The sequence below is a fragment of the Hyla sarda genome, chromosome 7 (assembly GCF_029499605.1).
Source record: "Hyla sarda isolate aHylSar1 chromosome 7, aHylSar1.hap1, whole genome shotgun sequence".
In the NCBI taxonomy this organism is placed as follows: domain Eukaryota; kingdom Metazoa; phylum Chordata; class Amphibia; order Anura; family Hylidae; genus Hyla; species Hyla sarda.
The window spans coordinates 187,277,469-187,290,569 of NC_079195.1; positions in this window are offsets into that span (position 1 = coordinate 187,277,469).

The following is a 13,101-nucleotide window of genomic DNA, read 5'->3' on the forward strand; positions in this document are numbered from 1 at the left end:
TCATGGGAGACCAGTGACCTTGCGTGTAGTTCCTGTACTGTTCACGCGAGTTACGTGACGCTGCGTCATCTTCTGAACAGACTCTCCTCTGATGGGAAATGTAAAGTCTATGGCAATGGCCTAAAGCTTCATCCAGCCGGGTTATTTACTGGTTAATATTTACCAGGGAGACTGGGAGTTGTAGTCCCACCACAGTTTGTAGACTTCTAGTCCAAAAATGATCTATTGCAGTGTTTCCCCACCAGCGTGCCTCCAGCTGTTGCAACACTACAACTCCCAGCATGTCCGGACATGCTGGGAGTTGTAGTGTTGCAACAGCTGGAGGCACGCTGCTTTGGAAATACTTAGGTGAAAGATTGGCGCCGTGTCCATTGGTACGCAGTGGCGCAGTCTAGAAGTCTTGTGAAAGTCATATATCTCATACTAAAGGGGTATGAAATAGGATATGCAGACCGGTCTGGTCACTGGCGGTCCGGCCTCCGGTCCCCATGGCTTTCCTGTTGCATGGCCGCAGTCCCCTCCACCTGTTCTGAAGGAAATTGCAACTCGGCTTACTGAAGTGACTGCACAGTATTTCCACAATACCAACAATTTTTTCACAGGAAAACTTATTTGCCTAGTAAGCAATATCTGGCTTGACCATGCAGTGCAGCTCTGTTTGTTCAGATAGGCTCCTTTGCATTAACACAAGCCCAGCACAAATCATAAGGATGTTCACAGAGAGCTGATTTCCCCTACAGTAAAGTGCTATACATTGACACAGGACCGATCCTAAAATCATAGACGCCTGGGTGCAGACTATTCTTCAGCAACCCCTGAATGGCTATGGCTATTTTTATTAGTTCTTCCCTTTTACAAATGTCGTTTCCATACATGTCCATTTATATGGCATTGACTCCGCCTCTTCATCTATAAGGGTAGGGCCGTACTATGTTCTTCCCCTGGGACCTCCTGTGATCTCCTGCCCAGCACCCCAGCAGTCCCCTGGAACGTAGCGTGTTGACCCATGAAAGTCGTCACGCCCCGTTCCTGGAGAGAGCCGTGGTGCTGTGCAGGAGATTGGGGGGGGGGTTGGTTCCCAGCAGTCGGACACTAATCCGCTATCCTTTGGATAGAGGATACAATTTCCTACATTATAGTTCTCCTTTAATTTTATCTGTCGGCATCCCACTGAAAATGGGAAGCTGACGTATTCTGTTAATGGGAGCAGCGGACCCCATTTTCTAATAAGGCAGAACGGAGTCACCTAGTGACTACTTTTGAGAGGACTGTAGTCCAAAAGCACAACAGCCCCTGTAAAGAGTCTACTTAAAATAGCGCATACATACCGAACTGAGCCACTAAGTGAATGCTGCCATAGTAAGGAATGGAGTCCACTGCTCCCATTAACAGTATATGCAGCACCCTTTTCAGCCAATGCCGCCAGATAGTATTATTGGGGTAGGAAAGCAGTGTGGACCTACCATGTGCATTGCAAGATTTATTTTAAACGTCTACCTAAATAGTTGCAGCCCTTGGCATTTGATTTTTGAATGTGCCAAGCCTTACCTCCTGCTTGCGCTTGGCATCCAAAATAATAACAGCACTTAATAAACACTTTTGCGGCACCCCGTTCTTTCTTTGCCCCCCCCCTTGTGCCTGGGCGCACCCTCCCAGGATCGGCCTTGCATTGACATACCGGCAGAAAGGTATGCTGACATATACCGTGGTGTTCCCATACCCCTGAAGGTATAATTTTTTTTTTTGCAAAACTCATAAGCTTGATCGGCTGCACTTTTGAGTCCTGCCATAATTAAACATTTGCATTCAGAAACAGGCTGAAAAAAGTCATTATTAAACTGTTCGGACCATTGAGGGGAGTTTGTCAGACCATTTTTATCTGACAAACTGCTCAGATGCCTTTTAAAGTCCACTTTGTCAGGCACAAGTGCCCAGGAGGCATAATCAAGCATCAAACACCTCCCCATTCCTAGACTATTGGGGGACTTTATCATTGTCTGTATAAGGTTGCGCTCACACGCCATTACTAGCAGCAGGTTTCATGCTGCATGAAACGCTGCGAGTACACTACCATTGATTTGAATGAGACTGTCCGTGGACTCATTGAAATCAATGGTAGCGTAACTCGCAGCAGGTTTCCCGCAGTGGGAAACTAGCTACTAGCGTGTGAACGCACCCTAAGGCTAAGTTCATGCTACATTCCTGGCCCCATTAATGGGGTACTCCGGTGAAAACCTTTTTTCTTTTAAATCAACTGGTGGCAGAAAGTTAAACATATTTGTAAATTACTTCTATTAAAAAATATTAATCCTTCCAAAAAGAAAAGAATTTCCTCTGTAGTATTCAGCAGCTAATAAGTACAGGAAGGATTAAGATTTTTTAATAGAAGTAATTTACCAATATGTTTAACTTTCTGCCACCAGTTGATTTAAAAGAAAAAAGGTTTTCACCGGAGTACCCCTTTAATCATATCTGTTGTCATCCCGCTGAAACTGAACGCCTGTTGCGCTTTTAAAATAGTACTAGATTACTAGGTTCAGCCATAGAAGCAAATGCTCTAATGGTCTGTTTCTCCAGTTTAGAGTATACATTGATATCCAGTTTTTGGTGTGATATCGCTGGTAAGATTAAGGGGGGGCAGGAATGTAGTGAGAACCAAACCTGTTTTTTTCAGGCAGGCAAAAAAAAAAAAATAAACATAACTTTTTTTTCATGACAAAAAAACGCCACAGCCAGATATTGGCAGAGAGTCAATGGGGAATAAGCATTTTTTGGGTTTGGTGTTTTTGCCCTGCTTTTGTTTTGTTTTTTTGGTATCACTGTCAGTTCCCAAAATCACAGCATGTTGAGACAATGGCATTTTTTTTTTTATAGAGGTCTATGGGAGGGGGAAAAATGCCATGTTAGTTTTAGCTTGGTGTTTGTTTGCTGCCAAAAACACCAAGTGGCAGCATCTACAGAGGTAGGGATGCAATTGCAGTTTTTAAAGTGAAAACCATTCACATATCCTGAATCAACTTTTACCCCAGTTTGCCTGTGTGTATGTCACATGTACTTTCACCACATATATGCAGTTGGGGTTTATCAAAGTAGCTAAGATGTGGACAAGTTTCTTAGTGTGGTCTGGGCTGGCATGAGATTGCGCAACAATTTAGCAAAATGTAAAAAATTCACAGTTAGTAAATCACCGACCACTGCAAAAAGCTAACCAGGCTGCATTACTTTCATGTTGTTAAGTTTTACTAACATTTTTCAACTTTTTTATAGCCATTGTGCGGATTACCTGAAGAATTTCCGCAGTGTATTTGCTACGGAAAATCCGCAGCAGATGATCTGCTACCATTGAATTCAATGGGTCCGAAGGAAAATCTGCAAAACTGCCTCTATTGCAGATTTTCTGATGACCCATTGAAGTCGGATCACGGAATACAGAGGTCTGGTACACAGAAAGGAATAACTAGAAGTGCTTTCTCTAAGGCGCAGGGCAAACAAAGATCCGGCAGGGGTGCTAAGGAGGAGCTAGGAATTATTTAAAAAAAAAGGTGCAGGTGATACCACTAATTACAGGCACACTGGCCCTTTAAATTTCACAGCTTCGGCACGGGGGCACGTGCGTCGGAGCTGAGGGACAGAGGCCGGGGACGGAGGTGAATGACGGGCTGGGACTCGCATGCGGGCACATCCAGCAATGCGAATCCCAGCCCCACGGGGGCCGGGACACGGGGGAAGATGCGCTCACGACCGCAATGTCCAGCCGGAGCGCCGCTTATGACAGTACCCCCCCCCCCCCTTTGGTCTCCCCCTCTTCTTATGGGACAAAAATTTTTTGAGGAGATTACGGTCCAAGACGTGGCCACCAATAGTGTCGGGAGATAAGAAGAAGTGTCTTGCGTATTCCAGGATGGCCAGCCAATAAGGAAGAATGACCCCAGTTTAGAACTTTGCGTCTCAATCTGACTGGTACAAAAGTTTTACCAGGAGGTTGCTGTAGAAGATCGTCAGGGGCTGCAGAAATCAGGCGATCAGGAGGGATAATATGTCTTGGAGTAGGATCCAAACCCACCACATCAGAAGATCTGGAGAGGGCATTAGCTCGGATATTCTTATTAGCTGGAGGAAAATGAATGAAAAAATTAAACCGGGAGAAGAACAACGACCACCTTGCCTGACGTGGGTTCAAACGTTGGGCTGACTGAAGGTAGAGGAGGTTCTTGTGGTCAGAATAAATACTGACACACACTGACAGGTGTCGCCACTCCTCTAAGGCGAGCTTTATAGTAAGCAGTTCACAATCTCTGATGGAGTAGTTTTTCTCCGCAGGCGAAAAGGTTTTCGAAAAGAACCCACAGGTCACAGTTTTACCCTTGGCACTTTTCTGGGTAAGAATGGCGCCTGCTCCGATGGAGGAAGCATCAATCTCCAAGGCAAAAGGTTTTCCCGGATCCAGTCTAGATAGCAAGGGAGCTGAAGCAAAAGCAGACTTTAAGCTGGAGAAAGCTTCCTTGGCCTCAGGGGACCACAACTTTGGGTTAGCGCCCTTCTTGGTGAGAGCTACGATGGGAGCAACCACAGAAGAAAAATGTGGGATGAACTGGTGGTAGTAGTTAGCAAATCCCAGGAAACATTGAATAGCCTGCAGACCTGTGGGGCGAGGCCAATCCAAAACCGCAGACAATTTTATTGGGTCCATTTGTAGTCCTTCATGAGAGACAATGTACCCCAGAAAAGGAAGACTGGATTTTTCAAAAAGGCATTTCTCCAGTTTGGCATAGAGGTGATTCCTCCGTAGGCGTCGTAGGACCAGACGAACATGAGTACGATGCTCTTCCAAGTTGGAAGAATAAATCAGTATGTCATCCAGATAAACAACTACACAGGTATAGAGAAGGTCGCAGAAGATATCATTGACGAATTCTTGGAAAACAGCTGGAGCATTGCAAAGGCCAAAACGCATCACTAGGTACTCAAAATGTCCATCGTGTTGAAAGCTGTTTTCCATTCGTCTCCCTCTCGAATTCAAATCAGGTTGTAGGCACCACGTAAATCCAGTTTGGAGAAGACTTTGGCCCCCTGAAGATGATCAAAAAGTTCTGAGATCAGAGGAAGAGGATAACGATTCTTGAACGTGATCTTGTTCAGACCTCTGTAATCAATACAAGGACGGAGAGAACCATCCTTTTTGCTGGCAAAGAAGAATCCGGCTCCAGTTGGTGAAGACTTCCGGATAAATCCTTTTTGGAGGTTCTCTTGGATGTATTCTTGCATGGCTTGAGTCTCTGGGACAGATAAAGGATAGATTCTACCCCGAGGTGGCATAGTCCCAGGCAGTAAATCAATTGGGCAGTCGTAAGGACCATGTGGAGGCAAAGTCTCGGCCTGTCTTTCGCAGAAGACATCAGAGAAATCTTGATAAGGTGTAGGCAGAACTGGCATGGGAGAAATTGCAGAAAGAATTTTAGGCTGGACCGACTCTAGACAACGATTATGGCAGCATTGTCCCCAGCGAGTGACCTCTTCGTATTTCCAATCAAGCTGCGGGGAATGGAGTTGGAGCCAAGGAAGTAGTATCTGGGAAGTACAATGTGATAGCACAAAGAATTCAATCCTCTCCTTATGTGAGACCCCCATTTGCAGAAGGAGAGACTCCGTGCGATATAGTACTCTACAGTCCAGATTTTGTCCTGTGACGGAAGAGATGTACAGAGGCTTGGCAAGGCAACTCACTGGAAGGCGATGTTCATGCACGAGTGAGGCATCAATAAAATTGACAGCAGAATCAGATTCCAAAAATGCAGTAGCAAAGAAAGAAGTCTGAGCAGAAATGTGGGCTTGTACGGAGATATTCAAACGAGAAGAGACGGTGCACACACCCAGAGAAGTCCCTCCTACATATCCTGAGTTTGGACGTTTCCCTGGATTCTGAGAACGGGCAGAGCAGTCTTTGAGGAAAGGCTCCGGACTGGCACAGTATAGGCACAAATTCTTGTTGCGGAATCTTTCCTCCTGGGTGAGGCGAGTATGATCCTCAGGCATAGCCACTCTCCTTTTGGAGCTCCTCCTGTCTTTCGGACAGACGTACATCAATTTGTGCGGCCAAATGGATCAGCTCACACAGGTTAGATGGAAGATCTCAAGCAGCAAGGGCGTCCTTTATGCTACTAGAAAGTCCTTTTTTAAATACAGCACACAAGGCCTCGTCGTCCCATTCCAGTTCAGAAGCTAGGATACGAAACTGGACTGCATAGGCTCCCACAGAGAAAGTCCCTTGGCTCAGGTTAAGAAGCGCAGACTCGGCAGAGGAAACACATGTGGGTTCTTCAAAAACGCTGCGGAATTCAGCCAGAAAAGCCATGAGGTTGAAAGTAATTGGATCGCTACGATCCCAGAGCAGAGTAGCCCAGGCCAGGGCCTTCCCAGACAAGAGACTGATCACAAAGGCCACCATAGCATGCTCCGTAGAACACTGATCCGCCATGAGCTCCAGGTGCAAGGAGCATTGCATCACAAAGCCTCTACATTGCTTAGAATCTCTGTCAAACTTCGTGGGAAGGGGAAGCTTAGAAGCTGAAGGAACTGCAGGGATTGGTAGAGACTGCTGCTGCATAGACAGAAGTATCTGCGCCATGGCGGACAGTTGATTTAATTGCTGCAACTGGTGGACCAACTGCTGCGACTGACGGACCACTTCGGAGGAGAGATCCGAATCCTCAGGCAGGGGTACCTCAGCGGGATCCATGGCCGGCCGGATATTACTGTAAGATTCACCGCAGACGGCAGGTACCCAGGGAGTAGTAGATCCGTAGTTCCACGGTAGTCTGGAGCAGGTGAAGTAGTAGATCTGCTGGACCTGTGTGGCAGATGACGCGGGCCGTGCCAGGGAGCGGAGTCTAAGGTGCCGCTGGTTTTCACCAGAGCCCGCCGCAAAGCGGGTTGGACTTGCTGCGGGAGGCGACACCCAGGTCGCTACCCCTGGCACGACTCGACCACACAGGCGGCTGAGGTGAAGCGTGGTACCAAAGGAATAGGCAAGACAAAAGGCAGGCTAGAGGTCAGGCAGGCGGCTCAGGAGCGTAGTCAGTAGGGTAGCAGAAGGTCTATCGGCTGGCGGCTAGAAACACGGTCGGGTCACGGAATACAGAGGTCTGGTACACGGAAAGGAATAACTAGAAGTGCTTTCTCTAAGGCGCAGGGCAAACAAAGATCCGGCAGGGGTGCTAAGGAGGAGCTAGAACTTATTAAAAAAAAAAAAAGGGCAGATGATACAACTAATTACGGGCGCAATGGCCCTTTAAATTTCACAGCTCTGGTGCACGCTGGCCAGAAGGCGAGGGCGCGCGCACGCGGGCTAGAAGGCGGGGGCGCGGGCGTCGGAGCTGAGGGACAGAGGCCGGGGACGGAGGTGAGTGACAGGCTGGGACTCGCATGCGGGCGCTTCCCGGGACACGGGGGAAAATGCGCTCACGACTGGAATGCCCGGCCGGGGCGCCGCTTATGACAGAAATCCTGTACATCAAAACTGTGCAGAATACTGTACGTGTGAATAGACCCTAAATCCGTCAGCAGGCTTGGCGCAAGGCAGGAGCATGCTGACGTCAGCACTTCTGGATGAAGCACACAGCTGTGTGCCCTACTAGCTCATAGTAATGATCGATACTAGGGATCGACCGATTATCGGTTTGGCCGATATTCACGATTTTGGACGTTATCGGTATCGGCAATTATCTTGCGCCCGCTTTAAATCATTGAACTGCAGCGGTTTCTGTGGGGGGTGGAGAAATAGCTGATAATTTATACCGGAATGTACGTTATCGGCTATCGGCCTGAAAGTCCACAGATTATCGGTATCGGCCCTAAAAAAAAATCAATATCGGTCGATCCCTAATCGAAAGACCTAATCTCTGTGATATCTCAAAAGTTTTTGTAAATGACAGATACAGTTAGGGTGCGTTCCCACAGGGCGTATACGCAGCGTATTTTACGGCAGCAGCGGGAAATACGCTGCGTATTTCTTGCTCACTATACACACAGGGCTTTCCGCCGGCAGCCCTATGTGTGTAGTGAGTTTTGGAGGCGGGGCCATGTGCCGGCGTGTCTGTGACGCGCGGCCCCGCCTCCAAAACTCACTGCACACATAGGGCTGTCGGCGGAAAGCCCTGTGTGTATAGAGAGTGAGGAATACGCAGCGTATTTCCCGCTGCTACCATAAATTTTGTGCAGCGTCAAATACGCTGCTTATACGCCCTGTGGGAACGCACCCTTAAAGTGTTTTCTAGCACAAGTGACACCAGTGGGTGCTCCAGTAGCTATAGACATGCTGCTATCTTCAAATTCTGAAAAGCTAAAGAACAGCAGTTGTAAGTTCTGCAGTTGCGGGTTTTGCAAAGCTTTAATAAGTACATAAGAATTGGCTTGAAAAATCTGCAGTTGTGCAATTGCATATTTTACCACTTCAAATGGACACTTAAAATGGTCATTAAAACAAATATTCGCTTTTGCACTCCTTATGGTAACTAAAAAGCTTTCTAATGTTTTTTGTTTAAAAAAAAAATAAAAATGAAGTTTTCTATGTTTTATTTGTGTTTAAATCTGCCACTATGTGTCTCCCTACTTGTCCAGAACACATTTCCCCCCATCTCTTGCACAGACATTAGACTCTTTCTGGCCTGCTCTAGGTTTTGTGTAGCAGAGTAAGGAAGTTCTCCCCTGTACGGTTTCAGAAGATGTCACGCCTGCTAGGGAACGTCCCTTCCCAGTCTGTGAGCAGAAAATACAGAGCAAAATCAAGGTAGAAAAAAACAAATAATAAAAATAAAGGCAGGGGATGGTTTATCATGATGGGGCAGTGAATTGGGAGGATTATAACATTTAACAAGATCATGAGAGGTACTCTTTAAAATCTGCAACGGATGTTGTGTGTGAATACATCCTATAGGGACGTTCACCTTTATTGTTTTGTTGCATATAATTTTGCTACCTATTGACTTAACCCCTTAAGGACCACAGGCGTATGGGTACGCCCTTGCTCGCTGGTACTTAAGGACCAAGGGCGTACCTGTACGCCCATGGGGAATTTCCGTCCCCACGGGGACCGGACCGGGATGCCTGCTGAAATCATTCAGCAGGCATCCCGTGCCAATGCCCAGGGGGGTCCTGAGATCCCCCCATGTTGGCGATCACCACAAATCGCCGGTGAATTCACACCAGTGATTTTTGGCGATTCCGGGTCATACGGGTCTCTGGTGACCTGGAAAATAAGGGGGATCAGAGGTTCCCATGATCCCCCTGAAGGGATAGGAGTGAGGTGGCAGGGGTGCCACGACCGACCAATAACAGATCGGGGGCAGGGGGGTTAAAGTTCGGTTCCCCCACTCTGCCCACCCACTGTAGTCCGGGCAGAGCAGGGGAACAGTCGGTGACCGGCACCAGAGGTCACTTACCATCGGCGGCGGCATTGGGCAGCGATGACATGCAGCTGGCTCCCTGGTGCAGACTATGGAAGCCAGTGAGTTGCCTAGCAACATCTGGAGGGCTACAGTTTGAGACCACTATACAGTGGTGGCTAAACTGAAGCCCTCCAGATGTTGCAAAACTACAACTCCCAGCATGCCCAGACAGCTGTTTGGGCATGCTGGGATTTGTAGTTTTGCAACAGCTGGAGGGCTACAGTTTGGAGATCACTGTGCAGTGGTCTCTAAACTGTGGCCCTCTAGATCTTGCAAAACTACAACTCCCAGCATGCCCACAAAGCAGCTTGCTGTCTGGACATGCTGGGATTTGTAGTTTTGCAACATTTGGAGGGCCACAGTTTGGAGATCACTGTGCAGTGGTTTCTAAACTGTGGCCCTTCAGATCTTGCAAAACTACAACTCCCAGCATGCCCAAACAGCTGTCTCAGCATGCTGGGAGTTGTAGCTGCGTACCTCCAGCTGTTGCATAACTACATCTCCCAGCATGCCCTTCTGCGATCAGTACATGCTGGGAGTTGTAGTTATGCAATAGCTGGAGGCACACTGGTTGGAAAATACTGACTTAGGTAAAAGAACCTAACTGAAGGTTTTCCAACCAATGTGCCTCCAGCAGTTTTAAAAATACAACTCCCAGCATGCACGGTCTGTCAGTGCTTGCTGGGAGTTGTAGTTTTGCAACAGCTGGAGGTTTGCCCCCCCCCCCCCCCCCCCCCATGTGAATGTACAGGGTACATTTACACTAGCGAGTTTACAGTAAGTTTCCTGCTTCAAGTGTGAGCTGCGGCAAATTTTCTGCCGCAGAGCAAACTCCTAGCGGTAAACTCACCGTATTCCCCCCCCCCCCCCCAGTGCGAATGTACCCTAAAAACACTACACTAACACAAAAAAAAACACTACATATACACCCCCTTACACTGTCCCCCCCCCCCCCCCCCCCAATAAAAATGAAAAACATTTCGTACGGCATTGTTTCCAAAACTGAGCCTCCAGCTGTAGCAAAACAACAACTCCAAGCTTTTCCGGACAGCCACTGACTGTCCAGGCATGCTGGGAGTTTAGCAACAGCTGGAGGCAGACTGTTTGGGAATCACTGGCGTAGAATACCCCTATGTCCACCCCTGTGCAATCCCTAATTTAGTCCTCAAATGCGCATGGCGCTCTCTCATTTCAGAGCCCTGTTGTTTTTCAAGTAAACCGTTTATGTTCGTACTCGGGAGCGATTGCATTACAAATTTTGGGGGCTTTTTCTCCTTTTACCCCTTATGAAAAGGAAAAGTTGGGGTCTACACCAGCCCGTTAGTGTAAAAAAATACACATTTTTACACTAACATTCTGGTGTTGCCCCACAAAAAAAAATTGTAACACAGTTTCTCCTGAGTACAGAAATACTCCATATGTGGGCATAAAATTCACAACAAGGCTCAGGAGTGAAAGCGCACCATGTACAATTGAGGCCTAAATTGGTGTTTTGCACAGGGGTGGCTGATTATACAGCGGTTCTGACATAAGCGCAAAAAAATACCCACGTATGACCATTTTGGAAACTACACCCCTCACGGAATGTAACAAGGGGTATAGTGAGCCTTAACACCCCATAGGTGTTTGACGAATTTTCGTTAAAGTTGGATGGGAAAATGAAGACATTTTTTTTTCACTAAAATGCTGGTGTTATCCTAAATTTTTCATTTTCACAATGAAAAATAGGGGGAAAAAAGCCCCCCAAAATTTGTAACCCCATTTCTTCTGAGTAAGAACATACCCCATATGTGGATGTAAAGTGCTCTGCGGGTGCACTACAATGCTCAGAAGAGAAGGAGCGCCATTGGAATTTTGAAGAGAAAGTTTATCAGGAATTGAAGGCCACATGTGATGACAAAGCCCCCATAGTGCCAGAACAATGGACCCCCCCCACATGTGACCACATTTTGGAAACTACACCCCTCACGTAATATAATAAGGGGTGCAGTGAGTATTTATGCCCCACAGGTGTCTGACAGATTTTTGGAACAGTGGTCCGTGAAAATGAAAAAAATTTCATTTGCACAGCCCACTGTTCCAAAGATCTGTCAAACACCAGTGGGGTATAAATGCTCACTGCACCCCTTATTAAATTCTGTGTGGGGTTTAGATTCCAAAATGGGGTCACATGTGGGGGGGTCCACTGTTCTGGCACCATGGGGGGCTTTGTAAACACACATGGCCCCTGACTTCCATTCCAAACAAATTCTCTCTCCAAAATCTCAATGGCGCTCCTACCTCTCTGAGTATTGTAGTGCACCCGCAAAGTTCTTTACGTCCACACATGGGGTATTTCCATACTCAGAAGAAATGGGGTTACACATTTTGGGGGGCATTTTCTCATATTACCCCTTGTAATAATGTCCAATTTGGGGAAAAAACAGCATTTTAGTGAAAACAATTTTTTTTTTTTTCATTTACACATCCAACTTTAACAAAAAGTCATCAAACATCTGTGGTGTGTTAAGGCTCACTGCACCCCTTCTTACATTCCTTAAGGGGTGTAGTTTCCAAAATAGTAGGCCATGTGTTTTTTTTTGTTTTGTTTGCTGTTCTGGCACCATAGGGGCTTCCTAAATGCGGCATGCCCCCCTAAAAACCATTTCAGCAAAATTTGCTTTCCAAAAGCCAAATGTGACTCCTTCTCTTCTGAGCATTGAAGTTCGCCCACAGAGCATTTTACGTCCTAACATGGGGTATTTCCATACCAGAAGAGATGGGGTTACACATTTTCTCCCAGTGCCCTTTGTAAAAATGGTAAATTTGGGGGAAAAAACGGCACTTTAGTGAAAAAATTTTATTTTTCATTTACACATCCAACTTTAACGAAAAGTCATCAAACACCTGTGGGGTGTTAAGGCTCACTGGACCCCTAGTTACATGCCTTGGGGTGTAGTTTGCAAAATAGTATGACATGTGTTTTTTTTTCTGTTCTGGCACAATAGGGGCTTCCTAAATGCGACATGCCCCCCAAAAACCATTTCAGCAAAATTCACTCTCCAAAATCCCATTGTCGCTCCTTCCCTTCTGAGCTCTCTACTGCGCTTGCCGAACAAAAATTTCAATTTTGAATTTTCTCCTTCACTTTGCTGCTATTCCTGTGAAACACTTAAAGGGTTAACAAACTTTCTGAATGTAATTTTGAATACTTTGAGGGATGCAGTTTCTATAATGGGGTCATTTATGGGGTATTTCTAATATGAGGGCCCTTCAAATCCACTTCAAAACTGAACTGGTCCCTGAAAAATTCTGATTTTGAAAATTTTGTGAAAAATTAGAAAATTGCTGCTGAACTTTGAAGTCCTCTGATGTCTTCCAAAGGCAAAAACATGTCAACTTTAGGATGAAAACATAAAGTAGACATTTTGTATATGTGAATCAATATATAATTTATTTGGAATGTCTGTTTTCCTTACAAGCAGAGAGCTTCAAAGTTAGAAAAATGCAAATTTTTCAATTTTTTCATAAAATTTTGGAATTTTTCACCAAGAAATGATGCAAGTATCGACAAAAAATTACCACTAACATAAAGTAGAATATGTCCCGAAAAAACATTCTCAGAATCAGACTGAAAAGTAAAAGCATCCCAGAGTTATTAATGCATAAAATGACAGTG